Below are 13,519 nucleotides of genomic sequence, written 5' to 3'. Positions count from 1 at the left end.
CAAAATAGAACCGACACCAAAGGGCCATTGAACACCAGCCTCCTTTCATATCCCCACTTTCTCCAACTCACCAAGGAGAGAAAGTCTGTGAAAAAGCTTTGCCGTTCATAAATTATTCTGTAAAAGCAAACATTTCTATTTATTTTAGCTCAGCACAGAGTGGGGTTGTGACCGAGACTCTAACAACACTCAATGGGTATGATATGCAAGGGAACCGTCACATCAACAAGAGGGAATCTACACACAGTGATCTTGAAAGAAGAACATGTCTTGGCCAGATGGAGAAGATGAGGAGGACACTTGGGGAAGAGGGAGTAATATGTGCAGAGGCAGAGAGACATCTTCTAAAATTGGAAAGAGTTGGTGTAGATGAGGCTCAGGTCAGCTGTGTTGAGTCCTTGCTTGCCCTACAGAATTTTTGACACTTTATTATGTTGTGTTCAGCAAGTAAAGAGACTACTGTCATCAGGGAAATGCTCTGTGCAGATTGATTTTTTTTAGAAAGAAAAATAAAGCAGTGGAAATACCCAGGATGTGGCAATACTTTAGGTTGGGGCGAGGGGCTGTGGGTGTGGGGATGGAGGGAAGGTGCTGAACCAGAGTAGCTTTTGCTGAAAACAGATGGGATGTTGGGGAGATCAAGTCTGCAGTGATCTTGACGCTTCCCCTCGGCTGATGCAGTGCATGTGGGCAAACCATTGAAAACAAGAACAGAGGAAGAGAAAACCAAGTGTGGGACCACAGACACTCAACTGAGAACAGTGGATGGATGGATGATGGGTAGAAAAATCAGAACCCAAAAGAAGAGCTAAATGACACAGAAAAGGAGACAGGAAATGCATGGGCACAGGCACACAGAAGGACATGAAAAAATAAGGTGATTTCAGAGAACCCACTGGGGAAAGATGGCCATGGAAAGGTGCTGGCCATCTGCGACATGGGTGGCAATATGGTCCAATGGGACAAGGACAGAAATAGGGACTACAGTGGAGCACCTAAGTCCCCAGGGTGCTGAGCATCCCTATGTGGATGTGAACATTTCTTCTCTCCCTAGCTTGATGAGACAACTCTCTCAACATCTGGTTTACACCTTGTCTGAGGTCTGGGCGTGTTGCTACATGGAGTCAACATCATATTCCCACAGTGCAAGAAGTCAGAGCCCAGCTGCAGCCACACCACTCAAACACTTAAAACCAGATGAGTTCCAAAAGCATCAAAAAATCAGGAGACAAAACAATGAATAATGCAAGCCCAGCAACGAAACATAAGCATGCCACTATTAGAACATGCGCAGGGACACGGGCCCTCCACATCCTCAGCCTGTCCACAGTTGAGGAGAATAGATGATTGGGCCTTGGTATAATTCATTCTCTTTCACAGAAGTAGAAAATAATTGTAGCTGAAGTGACTAGAGAAATCAAAGAATTACATACATGCTTATATGCACAATAATCATTCAATGTGCTCTTAGGAGCTGTGGCAAGAAGAAATGGAGATTGGAAGAGAATAAAAACTGATGTCCATATACTGAGAAGATTAGATGCAATCCAGAGTGAGTCAGAAAACAAAAGAATTCCCATTTGAGGAAAGAGAGGAAAGAAATAATTGGAATGGTAATCAGTATGTATCTAGGGGTAGGTACAAGGGCTGTGTTATGGTTTGGATGTGAGGTGTCCCCCAAAAGTTCATGTGTGAGACAATGCATGAAGGTTCAGAAGAAAAATGATGGGGTTATAAGAGTCTTAACCCAATCTGTGAATTAATCCCAGTGATAGGGATTAACTGAGTTACAGTAAAATGAAGTGGCAGGATGTGGCTGGAGGAGGTAGAACTTGGGGACATGGCTTTGAGGTATATATTTTGTATCTGGAGGGTAGAAATTCACTCTCTCTGCTTTCTGATCAACATGTAAGCTGTTTCCCTCTGTCACACTCTTCTGCTATGATTTCCTGCCTTACCTGGAGCCCTGAGGAATAGAGCCAGCCTTCTATGAACTAAGACCTCTGACACCGTAAGCCCTCAAATACACTTTTCCTCCTCTACATTGTGCTGGTTGGGTCATTTAGTCAGAGCAGCGAAAAAGCTGAGTAAAACACCCTGTCATAAGAAATATGCAAGGGAGGTTGAAAGAGGTGTGACTTTTCTAAGGAAAATAAATAAATAAATAAATAATAAATAAAATTACAGAGAGGAAAGCCCAGTGGTGTGAGGGATGTCAGAACAGTTACACATCATTCTATGTTCTTTGCAGTCCTCTGGGAAGAATGTCAGATGAGTTTTTTTGATGCCCAGCAGCCAAGAAAATAAGCTCTGATCCAGGGCTTGACTAAGAAAGACAGTCAGAACTCCAAGTTCAGGTTTCTTAAAACACACACACACACACACACACAGATACACACACACACATATAGACATAGATGTGGGTGTAGGTTTAGATACACAAACATGTTTCTACTTTTTGAGTTTTAAAAAACATATCTATTTGAGTACACAGGAAGATTAACTACATGGACGAGTGGTTTTTAACTTCATTCTGGGGGCTGGCTGTCCAAGATAATGACAGTTCAAGTTATCAGAATGCAATCTGAGTTTCAGTCATTCCGGCACTGTCCTTGAACCTTGATCCCGAGGTTCTAGTTCTAAAGTTAGGGTGTCCATTTTACCTGGATCAAGTAGACTGGAAGACCATGTACCCTGAACCACCTGGGTCCAGCTTCCTTGAACTCCTCTGAGAACTTCTCATTTCCCAGGAAGGATTCTCCTTCTCTGTGTGAAGTGTAATAATAATTGGAGCTCTTCGTATTAAGATCAAAGAACCAGCTAATCAATGCTAAAAATAGCAAGAGACAGAAACATTTCCAGTTCTCAAGTCTGGCTGGTGCAGAAAAAAATCAACTTAGAGAACGAATACCTTTAGGTCTCATTACACAGGGTGGATTCCAAACAAATTATTCAGTCCCTACATCGATCAAATGTGTATGGACCACGACCTATTCTCCATGAATGAAAGAAGAAAAAAACCCAATGAATCTTTGTTATGTCTCTGGATTTAATTAAGTATCCTGCTGCCTACATGCCCCAGGCCAGAAAGGAGATAAGGAGGAGAAAAAATAAACACCTCTTAGACCCAGAGAACAAATTTCCATCGGGAAATGGGTTAACCCTCCTCTGCACTCCTACAGAACCCTGTATCTCACGGATGGCGTGCGTTGTCTTCTAACTTAAATGGTTTCGTTTGTGTTCATATCTCACTTCTTCTGTTTTGCAAGCTCTCCACAAGCAGGACTGGACTTTAATCCCTTAGCTGACTAAGATCTCAGGTTTGTCAAGGGCTGGCTAATTTCCTAAGATGCCTTTGGATGCACTATTTCCATGAGTATGTCAGTTAGGTGGGGCCAGCACATTATTGTCCCTTCATATGTGAGGAAACTGCGATTAAGAAAGGTGATATGATTTGAAGGTCACATTAATCAAGGCTCCCAAACCAGGCCTCCTTCCCTTGCGCCAAGCTTCACCTCCTCCTTTCTGCATGCCCCTTAAACAGCAGGTGATCACCAGAGCCCCCTTATGAGAAGCAAGTCTGGAGAGAACAGAAGAGCAGAAATTTAAGACAGTTAAAAAGAGACAAGGAGGTAGACATCAGTTGATCTTCGTGCTTCTCTAACCTCACAAGTCCCTGGAACACTGCTGCTGGGTACGGGATGACTCCAATCTCTTCATCTCCATAAGAGAGAGAGCATTACCATGGTCAAGGGGTGGGCTCTAGAGATGCATTCTTTCTTTAAAGAATAAAGTGGTATTATGAGGTTCATGGAGTCACTGATGTTGGAGTGGTAGAGCGTCCACCTGTCCAGTGTTGCTGGAGAGGTTGTGAGACAAAACAGAAAACCCAAGCCTGAGGGGAGTGGCTCTCTTCACTCAGACCCAGAATACAAGCATGGCGGAATGGTATCTGCTCAGTTATTGGCACTGGGTAAGGGCATGGCTGATAAGCCAGCTCCTGGCAGGTAAAGGGACAGATTATAAATCTCTCAAAGAAAGGAAAAGGTCTTAGGGAAGGATCCCCAGAAACAAACCCTAAGTTGTCAATTCCTGTGTGAGTCAGAATCTTAGGGGAAATGTCTGAAGGGATGAAATCCACCTCGGAGGGCGAGGAAATGGCCAAGAGGCGCTGTCACAAGTCTGGTCTGCTCCCATCAATTGCTCTGAAGTGTAAGTACTTGGAGGTCATTCTACAAAGAGGCAAGGGAACTGAGCTGTGGCACAGGTTGTCCCCAGACACGGGGACAGTAACTTCCTGGAATAGAAGTCACTGTCAAGGGCAATTCTGGATGGAAGAGAAACCACCGTCAAGGGCAGTTCTTCAGAGGAGAGTGAAGATGTGAGGAGCTGGCGGCCAACATGTCAAGCAGCTGGAGGACAGGGACAGGTGAGGCAATCTAGTGGTGGGGAATCTGGGTGCTACTCCAGCAGCTCCTGCTGCAGTCAGCTTCTCACACCCAGAGGAGTGGCATTCCTCACGTGGCCTGATTCAGCGCTGGCTGCCCTGTCCTAGGGCATGGGGGCAGCAAGGGAGCCAACAATCTGTCTGGGAGCCTGCTGTACTACCTTCTAAATTATAAGACCATATCTACATTTTTTTTTGGCACCAGGGATTGAACCCAGGTGTGCTTAACCACTGACCTCCATCCTTAGCCCCTTCATTTTTTATTTTGAGACAGGGTCTCACTAAGTTGCGTAGGCCCTCACTAAATTGCTGAGGCTTGTGTTGTCCTGTCTCAGCCTCCTGAGCCACCGGAATTAAGTTTCTGCATTCTTAACATTCAGTGAAATGTTCTTTATCATCGTCTCTACATTTGTTGGTGTCTTTCAGTCAATTACTATCTCCTTGTAGCAATACTGGCTAGACGTCACAAATCTGTTTTTCTCCACCCAAATTTCAATGGGCTCCATAACTCCCACAGGAACTCATTCTGCTTTGCTACTAACTACAGGTTAGTCACTTCTTGAATAAGGCAAAAGTCGATTTCCTTACAATTTCTGTTCACCAAAGTTATATAAAAGAGGTCTAATCCTTAAGTATCTTTTCTTCTACAGGCTAAAGAGCCCCAGATTGTTCTACAATATAGGACATGATTTCAAATCTGCTTACCCATCTGGTCCTTACCCAATGGAGAAATTCCAGTTTCTCCATGACCCTTTTTAAGGAGGTGCCCAGAACTACCCAACCCTCCAGGAGTGGTGTGACTCACATGGATTAAAGAGGAATATTCCCCCTTGTTCTGGACACAGCAGTTCAATTAATGTAGTCTAAAATTAGCTTCATGATTCAAATAAACTACTACAGAACTCATTATGCCACTGATTTACACTGACTTGTAAACAACTAATCTACATATTTTTGCATGCACTATCTATCTCACCCCATCTTTAGTTTCCAGATTGACTCTTTTTTTTTTTTTTATCTTCAGTACAGTCAGGCTTCCGTATCCATGGATCAAAAAATATTAACAAAAAAAATTGTGTCTGTACTGAGCACGTATGGGCTTTTTGCCTTGTCATTACTCCCCAAGCAATGCAGCATAACAAATATTTGCCTAGCGATTACATTGTATTAGGTCTTGTAAGTCATCTAGCCATAATTTAAAGTACGCTGGAGAAAGTTTGTAGGTTATATGCAGATGCTTATAGCGCTTTATTTAAGGGATGTGACCATATTGTAGATTCAGGTATTTACAGGGGTCTTAGAACCAATCCCCTTGAGGATACTGAGGGATGAATGAATAGGCTTTTACACCTATTCAATTAAAAGTCAATGTTGATCCATCAACCTGAAATTATCTCTTGGGGTCCTAATTATTCTGTTAGTCAAAGTATGTGCTATGCTTCCAGATTTCATGTCCATCATAACTTTGATACATATATCATCTATATATTCAGCAAAATTGTCACTATAAAACCTTGATAAGGCTGAGAGTGGAGCCTTGCAGCCTGCCATTACAGACTATCATCCTGGGAGCCACTGCTGCCCTTATACTGTTTACTTCATGCTTTTTCCAAGAACCAGCTTAAATTCTACAACTGATTCCTTTCTTCTCTCATTCATTGATGAATTCATCTCTACTCTCATATACTAAGTTTTGAAGGACACAAGATAATTTATAAAACATTTGCTATTACATTCATTTATTAGAATATAAAAGCAGAATAGGGAACTGGTAGTCGTTTCATGAACAGAAAATAATCCAAGAAGACAAAGGCCAAAGGCAGAATATAACTTCAGAGCGAAAAAAAATAAAAAGTCATTTTCATCCAAGTAGAAGAGAATGCCAAGTCTGGGGGAAGTGAGGATAAGAATTTGAGACCTAAATAGGAAAGAATGGAATGAAAATCGTATAAGGAAAACAGATGATCAGAAATCAGACAATACAAGACTAAATGAGTGTAGTTATCTGTTGCTGTGATTCCCACAGACTTAGCAGCTTAAAACAACAAAATTCATCATCTTACATTATCCTGAGTTAGAAGCTGTGCTCAAATGAGCTGAACCCCTGGCTCAGGATCTCATCAGGCTAAAATTAAGGCATTAGCTGGGACTGCAAGCTCATCCAGCTCACTGGTTGCTGGGAGAATTCAGTCTTTTGTAGTTGTGGACTGAAGTCATCAGTTTCTTGTGGCTGCCCACTGGGGGCTGTCCTGAGGTCCTCATGGCCACCTATCGTTCCCTCCATAATATGGCAATTCACTCTCTAAGGCCCGTAGAGGGCAACTCTCTTGATTCTTCTAAGGGGAAGTCCTGCATTATATAGTCAAAGGAAAGACTATGCCATCATATTCCTAGGTCCCACCCGTGACAAAAAGATTAAAGCGTGTGTGTGCAGACCAAAGGGTGGGACTCTTTGGGGAACACCCCAGAAGTCCACCTGCCGCAGTGTCTGAACGTGGCTGAGGCGTTGTGGGGAAGTAGAGTAGAAAGGGGATCTGGAGACGCCCTTTGTACTCTGCTACAGAGTTTGAACTTTATCCTGAAAGCAATGAAGGTACATGAGCAGGTGCCTCTCCCTTTGGGGAGGTACAGGAAAATGTTAAAAGTGAGTTTTAAAAGAAAGTATTCTAGGAAGCCCAGTTCTTTGAGAGGGTATCACAGAATGAACTGAGACTATACATGTAAAGCAGAATAATTTGTATATACACTGGATCTGTCTGTTTAGAATTCATCATCTCACTTGCCTATGTGATAGGTCTGAGAAAGCAAAACAAACATCCTAACATTAGTCCCTCCTCACCCCGCAACCCCAGCTGCCTAAGGAGGACTGAGTCTCTCTCCTCTAAGTTGCTGGCTCCCTCGAGAAAACGATTTCAGATTTGACACCTGAGTACAGGCACCTGGGAGGACACACCTGGGAGGTCAGATGAGCATGGGAGGAGCTATTGTTTCCCACCATGAGGACTTGGATAGATTAACTCTAACTTGGTGAGTTTTTTTTTTCTTTAAACACCTGCAGGATCCTTTACTTAGAAACCAGTTCTTCTAAAGGCTAAAGAGCTCTCCAAACATTACAAATAGAAACACTTCAGTGATTGATTAGTCCGAGTATTCCATTCATAGCTATGTCCACACACTGCCACCTCAAGAACAAGCTCAGTGCTTATTCTTAAATACGACAATTACACATCTGCAGGCTACTTTGTGTATAACAGCAGGCACTGTTGTCAGAGGTTATATCCTCGCTGTCAGAGGAGGAAAGTTGGCTTAGACTATTTTCAGTTTGTTGGAGGTTAAATAGGCCGGGATAAGTGGGGTGGGATGTGAGTCCAGGACGATTGCTCCTAGATAGTTCAAAATCTTGGAAAGAAGATAGATAGCAACTGTTTTCCTTTGGGGGCACTGAATACATGATTGCTGACTGGTGGTAAAGTGAAAGGTGTAGCAAAACTAAGGTCTCATCACTACAAGACTGTGTGACAGAAGCCAGGGCACGAGAAACCAGGACAAAGAAAAAACACAGGTAGTGCTTAACAGAAGTCAAATATAATTCAGAATGACCTACTAAACCAAGAAAAAGCAAGGAGTGTAGATCTAAAAATCTTATTAATTATTAGAGAATATTGGGTTCAACTTCTGGTTTATTGTTTCAAAGTATTTTTAAAAGATCACCCTTTAAATATGAGTTACCAAAATGGACAGAAGCAGAAATAGAAACACCGAATAGACCAACCGATTGAAGAAAACAATCAAGCAACAAATATAAATAACAAACTCTTAAAAGGTTATAAAGCAATATGTGATTCAAAAGTAATCCTGGCACAGAGATTTCTAGAGGAAATTTCTTTCAAATTGTTAAGGAAAATATAATTCCCCTAGATTCAAAGCAAAGGAAGAGACAAAAACATTCCAATCATTATATGAAGTTTGATATTAAAAATTTTGATATTTTTATTATCATTTTGATATTAAAAATCCATGTCAAGGACCAAATGATTATGAGAATTTGTGCAATAATGTGAATTTGTATGTTGGATGGGTTGGGGAGATATGCTGGGGATCAAATGCTAGGTCACTTATCTACTACCTATACCCACCACCCCTGAAACAAACATTAAATACAGAAGTTAGTCAAGGAAGCATTTCATCATGACCACATAGGCTTGGTCTCCAAGAATGAAAAGATGATTAAATATTCAGAAATCTGTCATTTTCATAGATTGCAGGCAAAGCTTACATAAAATATCATAAAAAATAATATGATACTCTGAATCAAGACTGGTGTCAGTGATTTATACACTTCACAATTCTCCTTGGATAGTCCCTATATCCTCCCAAGACATTTATTTGATTTTTCCTTATTATACAGTAAAAAGCTTAAATTGAAAGAGAATGAATCATTTGCTCAAAGTTACACAATTCTAAGAGGAGGTGTACTTTGAGCCTAGGTCTGTCTGGCAATAAACTGTGCACTCCGGCTCCCATGTTATATTCTCCTCTTTAAAAAAAAAATCTGTCAAAAGGCATTTTAGTAGACCAAGGGTACAGAATAGAAGACACAGAGACAAACCCACATAAATATGGTTATCTCATACTAGACAAAGGCACCAAAAATATTCACTGGAGAAAAGATAGTCTATTCAACAAATGGTGCTGGCAAAACTGGAAATTCATATGTAGTAAAATGAAATTAAATCTCTATCTCTCACCCTGCACAGAAATCAACTCAAAGTAGATCAAAGGCTTAGGCACTAGAACAGAAACTTTGCACCTAATAGAAGAAAAAGTAGGCCCAAATCTTCATCATGTTAGCCTAGGATCTGACTTCCTTAACAAGACACCTAAAGCACAAGAAGTAAAATCAAGGATCAATAAATGGGATGGATTCAAATTAAAAAGCGTCTTCTCAGCAAAATAAACAATAAGTGAGGAGAGAGCCTACAGATTAGGAGAAAATCTTTACCACATGCATTTCTGAGAAAGCATTGATCTCTAGGATATACAAAGAACTCAAAAAACTTAACACCAAAGAAACAAATAACCCAATCAATAAATGGGCCAAGGAACAGAACACACACTTCACAAAAGAAGAAATACAACTGATCAACAAATATATAAAAATTGTTCAACATCTCTTGTAATTAGAGAGATGCAAATCAAAACTACACTAAGATTTCATCTCACTGCTGTCAGAATGGCAATCATCAAGAATACAGGCAACAATAAATGTTGGTGAGGATGTGGGGAAAAAGTATACTCATACATTGCTGGTGGGACTGCAAATTGGTACAACCACTATGTAAAGCAGTATGGAGATTCCTCAGACCCAGCTATACCACTCCTCGTGTCAATGGGATTTAACCCACCTTTCAGAGAGCCTTACTGGCATTTTATCACCATTAAAGTTTTTTTAATGTTTTCCAGAATTTCCCTGAGTGTGTTACAGTCAATGCAAGTCCTATAAGATATTCTGTAATTTTAAAGAGTTTTTTAATTAGACAAATTAGCGTTATCAGCCTCTTGGAAACTTACAATGTGCTTTGGCATATGAAAAAAAGTAATTTTAATGATTACAAAAGTTTAATCCAGAACTTTCCACATGTAGTTGACCACTGAATTTTTTAAACATCTATTGTAATCAGTATGGTTACCAGTAACATATATTTATGGCTTGGCATGGCTACAATGTATTAGGTTTCTGGGCTGGGTTCTAAGGACACAAAGTAAATCCATTCTTTTAGTACTTGTTCAAATAATTTCAAACAAATTTTAATCAACCCTATAAATCTCTAGGATGCTTGAAACATTAACTAAAGATAAAGGTAACTCTTTAGTTATCCTCTTAGGTGTTTCATTTTAACTTACCTAAAAAGGAAGTTATGATTCTAGAAAGAATGCATATCTCGTCATATATTAAATCCTGAGAGCCCATATTCCATGGCATCTATAGTATTACAGCTGACAGGACATGTGCCTATGTATAAAAAATAAAAGACTCTCAAGGAAGGAAGATAGGAGATTGTCGTTACAAACAGATAAATGTCGTTGCTGAGAGATGAAGCTGATTGTCCCAGACTGCTCTACTTGAGAGTCCCTAGATTATATACAAAGGCGCTTTCTGAATGACATGAACTTTTATAGTCAAGAAGGGCACCACCATACACACTAGGAGTGTGACCCACACCATCATACCCACCAGTAATCCCCTCTTTCATTACCATGTCCCTCAGCCTCCCATCTGCCACTCCCTGTGCCTTTTGATCTTAACGTTTGTGGTCTTGATGGGCACTATTAGTCCAACTTAGAAAATAGTGCAGTGGTACAGTTGGGCCTTTGGGATCTTTACTGCATAAAGTAATGTATACTAGAGTATTAATCACATCCTTATTTTTTAAGGGAATAAGTAACAGTTCTACATATACTACATTCTAGCTCAGCTAAAATAATTAATGCCACTATAACTTCTGAAACTTCCTAGTCTCCTATAATTACAGGGGTTATGGTGATGCAAATATTGCCTTTTTTTTAAAAAAAAATGATAAATTAGGTAATTTAAAAATAAAGGTAGAGGAGAAGTTTTTAGCAACACATTTTAATCATAAAATCAGTGAGCATGGCCTCCTTTTTCCTGTTATTTTTCAACTCAAATCAAATTTCAAGGAATAACCATGCATGTATTTAAATGAATCTGAAGCACTTAATGAATGTTACCATTAATAATGCATTAAATACAAAACGGCATCAATCCTTCTGAAGGACTGCTGAGTATTCTAAACATTCCACAATTTTGTAAAAGTTAACTAGGTTTCGTCATAAAAAAATAAAAGCCACATTTTTTTTTATCCATTCATCTATTGAAGGGCATCTGGGTTGGTTCCACAGTCTAGCTATTGTGAATTGTGCTGCTATGAACATCCATGTGGCAGTATCCCTGTAGTATGCTCTTTTAAGGTCTTCAGGGAATAGTCCGAGAAGGGCAATAGCTGGGTCAAATGGTGGTTCCATTCCCAGCTTTCCCAGGAATCTCCATACTGCTTTCCAAATTGTCCGCACCAATTTGCAGTCCCACCAGCAATGTACAAGTGTACCCTTTTCTCCACATCCTCGCCAGCACTTGTTGTTGTTTGACTTCATAGAGGATGAATGGATAAAAAAATGTGGCATTTATACACCATGGAGTACTACGCAGCATTAAAAAATGACAAAATCATGGAATTTGCAGGGAAATGGATGTCACTAGAACAGATTATGCTTAGTGAAGCTAGCCAATCCCTAAAAACCAAATACCAAATGTCTTCTTTGATATAATGAGAACAACTATGAACGGAGCAGGGAGGAAGAGCAGGAAGAAAAGATTAACATTAAACAGAGACATGAGATGGGAGGGAAAGGGAGAGAAAAGGGAAATTGCATGGAAATGAAAGGAGACCCTCATTGCTATACAAAATTACATATAAGAGGTTGTGAGGGGAATGGGAAAATAAACAAGGAGAGAAATGAATTACAGTAGATGGGGTAGAGAGAGAAGATGTGAGGGAAGGGGAGGGGGGATAGTAGGGGATAGGAAAGGTAGCAGAATACAACAATTACTAATAGGGCATTATGTAAAATTGTGGATGTGTAACCCACATGATTCTACAATCTGCATTTGGGGTAAAATTGGGGGTTCATAACCCACTTCAATCTAATGTATGAAATATGATATGTCAAGAGCTGTGTAATGTTGTGAACAACCAATAAAAATAAATAAATAAATAAATAAATAAAAATATATAAAAAAATAAAAGCCAACTCTTGAACTTGAAATGTGCTCAACAACTCCAATGGTTCTCATGCCACACCCTTCCTTTCAGTCATGGAAGGGTTTGATTCCCAAAAGAATGCCCTTTGTTTTATCTTGTTAATATGTCAATGCTACATTCAATTGCCAGCTGTCAGATTTCAGTGATATAATCATTATGCCAGGGGGGGGATATCTTTATTTCTGCTTCACTTTCACTCATTCTGTGTGTGATCAGTGACCCCCTTCTTTGGAATAAATGGTGGTGTCCACACTAAATGGAAATTTAAAGTACTATACACCAAAACTAAGGATTGGGTCCTGGAGGGAAAGAGATGATAAATCACCAATGAAAGCCAAGAGAGTTCTGTACTAAGGCTGGGCCAAGGTTTGGTGCTCTGCTGATACATGGAAAGAAGGACCCATCGATGGTGCCACAGTAGTCTCCATGACAAAGAAGAAGTAGCTGCTATTGGTTGAGGACCACCATGGCCACAGACTTCAAGGAAAGGTAGCATCTGTCATCAAGACCAAAAAGGTGCTCATATCTGCTTACTGAATGACATGGTCATGAGAACTGTTACTCTCTTTCTTCGAGACCCATATCGATCTTGTAGATGGGCACACATTCTAAGCCTGGAGATGGTGAGAGTTGGTTTTAATTGGTGATTTATCAAAGACAGGAGTGTAACTTCACAACTATAAAAAGACTTGCCTATGTGAACAAATCATCATAATCCATAAAAAAAAACACTAACCAGGGTCAAAATGCTTTTTTTTTTTAAAAAAAAATCTTTAAAAAAGTATCCATTAGAAAAACTGACTACTTAAGTGAGAAAGGCAATTCCATTGAAAGAGGTTAATCAGAAAGAAGTTTATAGCGTTGGCAACACTATCACCTTAGATCATGAAATAAATGATTTCAGAGATAACCGCTACCATGTAGGAAAGCTAAAATACAAAGATCATCAGAACTTGCCCAGTGTGCTCCATCAGATAGAGGAGCAGTCTTAAAATGTGGGTCTTTATTCAAATAGACTTACAGACCTTCCATTCTTGCCGAAGTTCATTTACTGATCACAGATTCACTCCATTAGACACCTATCGTGAGGTTACTGAACACAAGAAAATAAACGTCCTGGTCTTTGAATTCACATTGTTTGGCCAAATGTATATTAAAATGATGAAGAGTTACCAAGTTCTGGGCATGAAAACGAAGACTCATACAAGAGGAGGTCCTTCAGAGAAGACAC

The 13,519-nt window shown here is 40.0% G+C and overlaps 1 protein-coding gene across 5 annotated transcripts in view; it reads right to left on the bottom strand.

The window, feature by feature from the left end:
* THRB (thyroid hormone receptor beta) overlaps positions 1–13,519 on the bottom strand; it is a 375,028-nt gene that overhangs the window by 320,018 nt on the left and 41,491 nt on the right. The gene's annotated exons all lie outside the window — the stretch shown is intronic.

Source organism: Spermophilus citellus (assembly GCF_964194105.1).
Source record: "Spermophilus citellus genome assembly, chromosome: 3".
Taxonomy (NCBI): Eukaryota; Metazoa; Chordata; class Mammalia; order Rodentia; family Sciuridae; genus Spermophilus; species Spermophilus citellus.
Note: the sequence above shows the minus strand (reverse complement) of the source record. Positions and strands in the feature narration are given on the sequence as shown.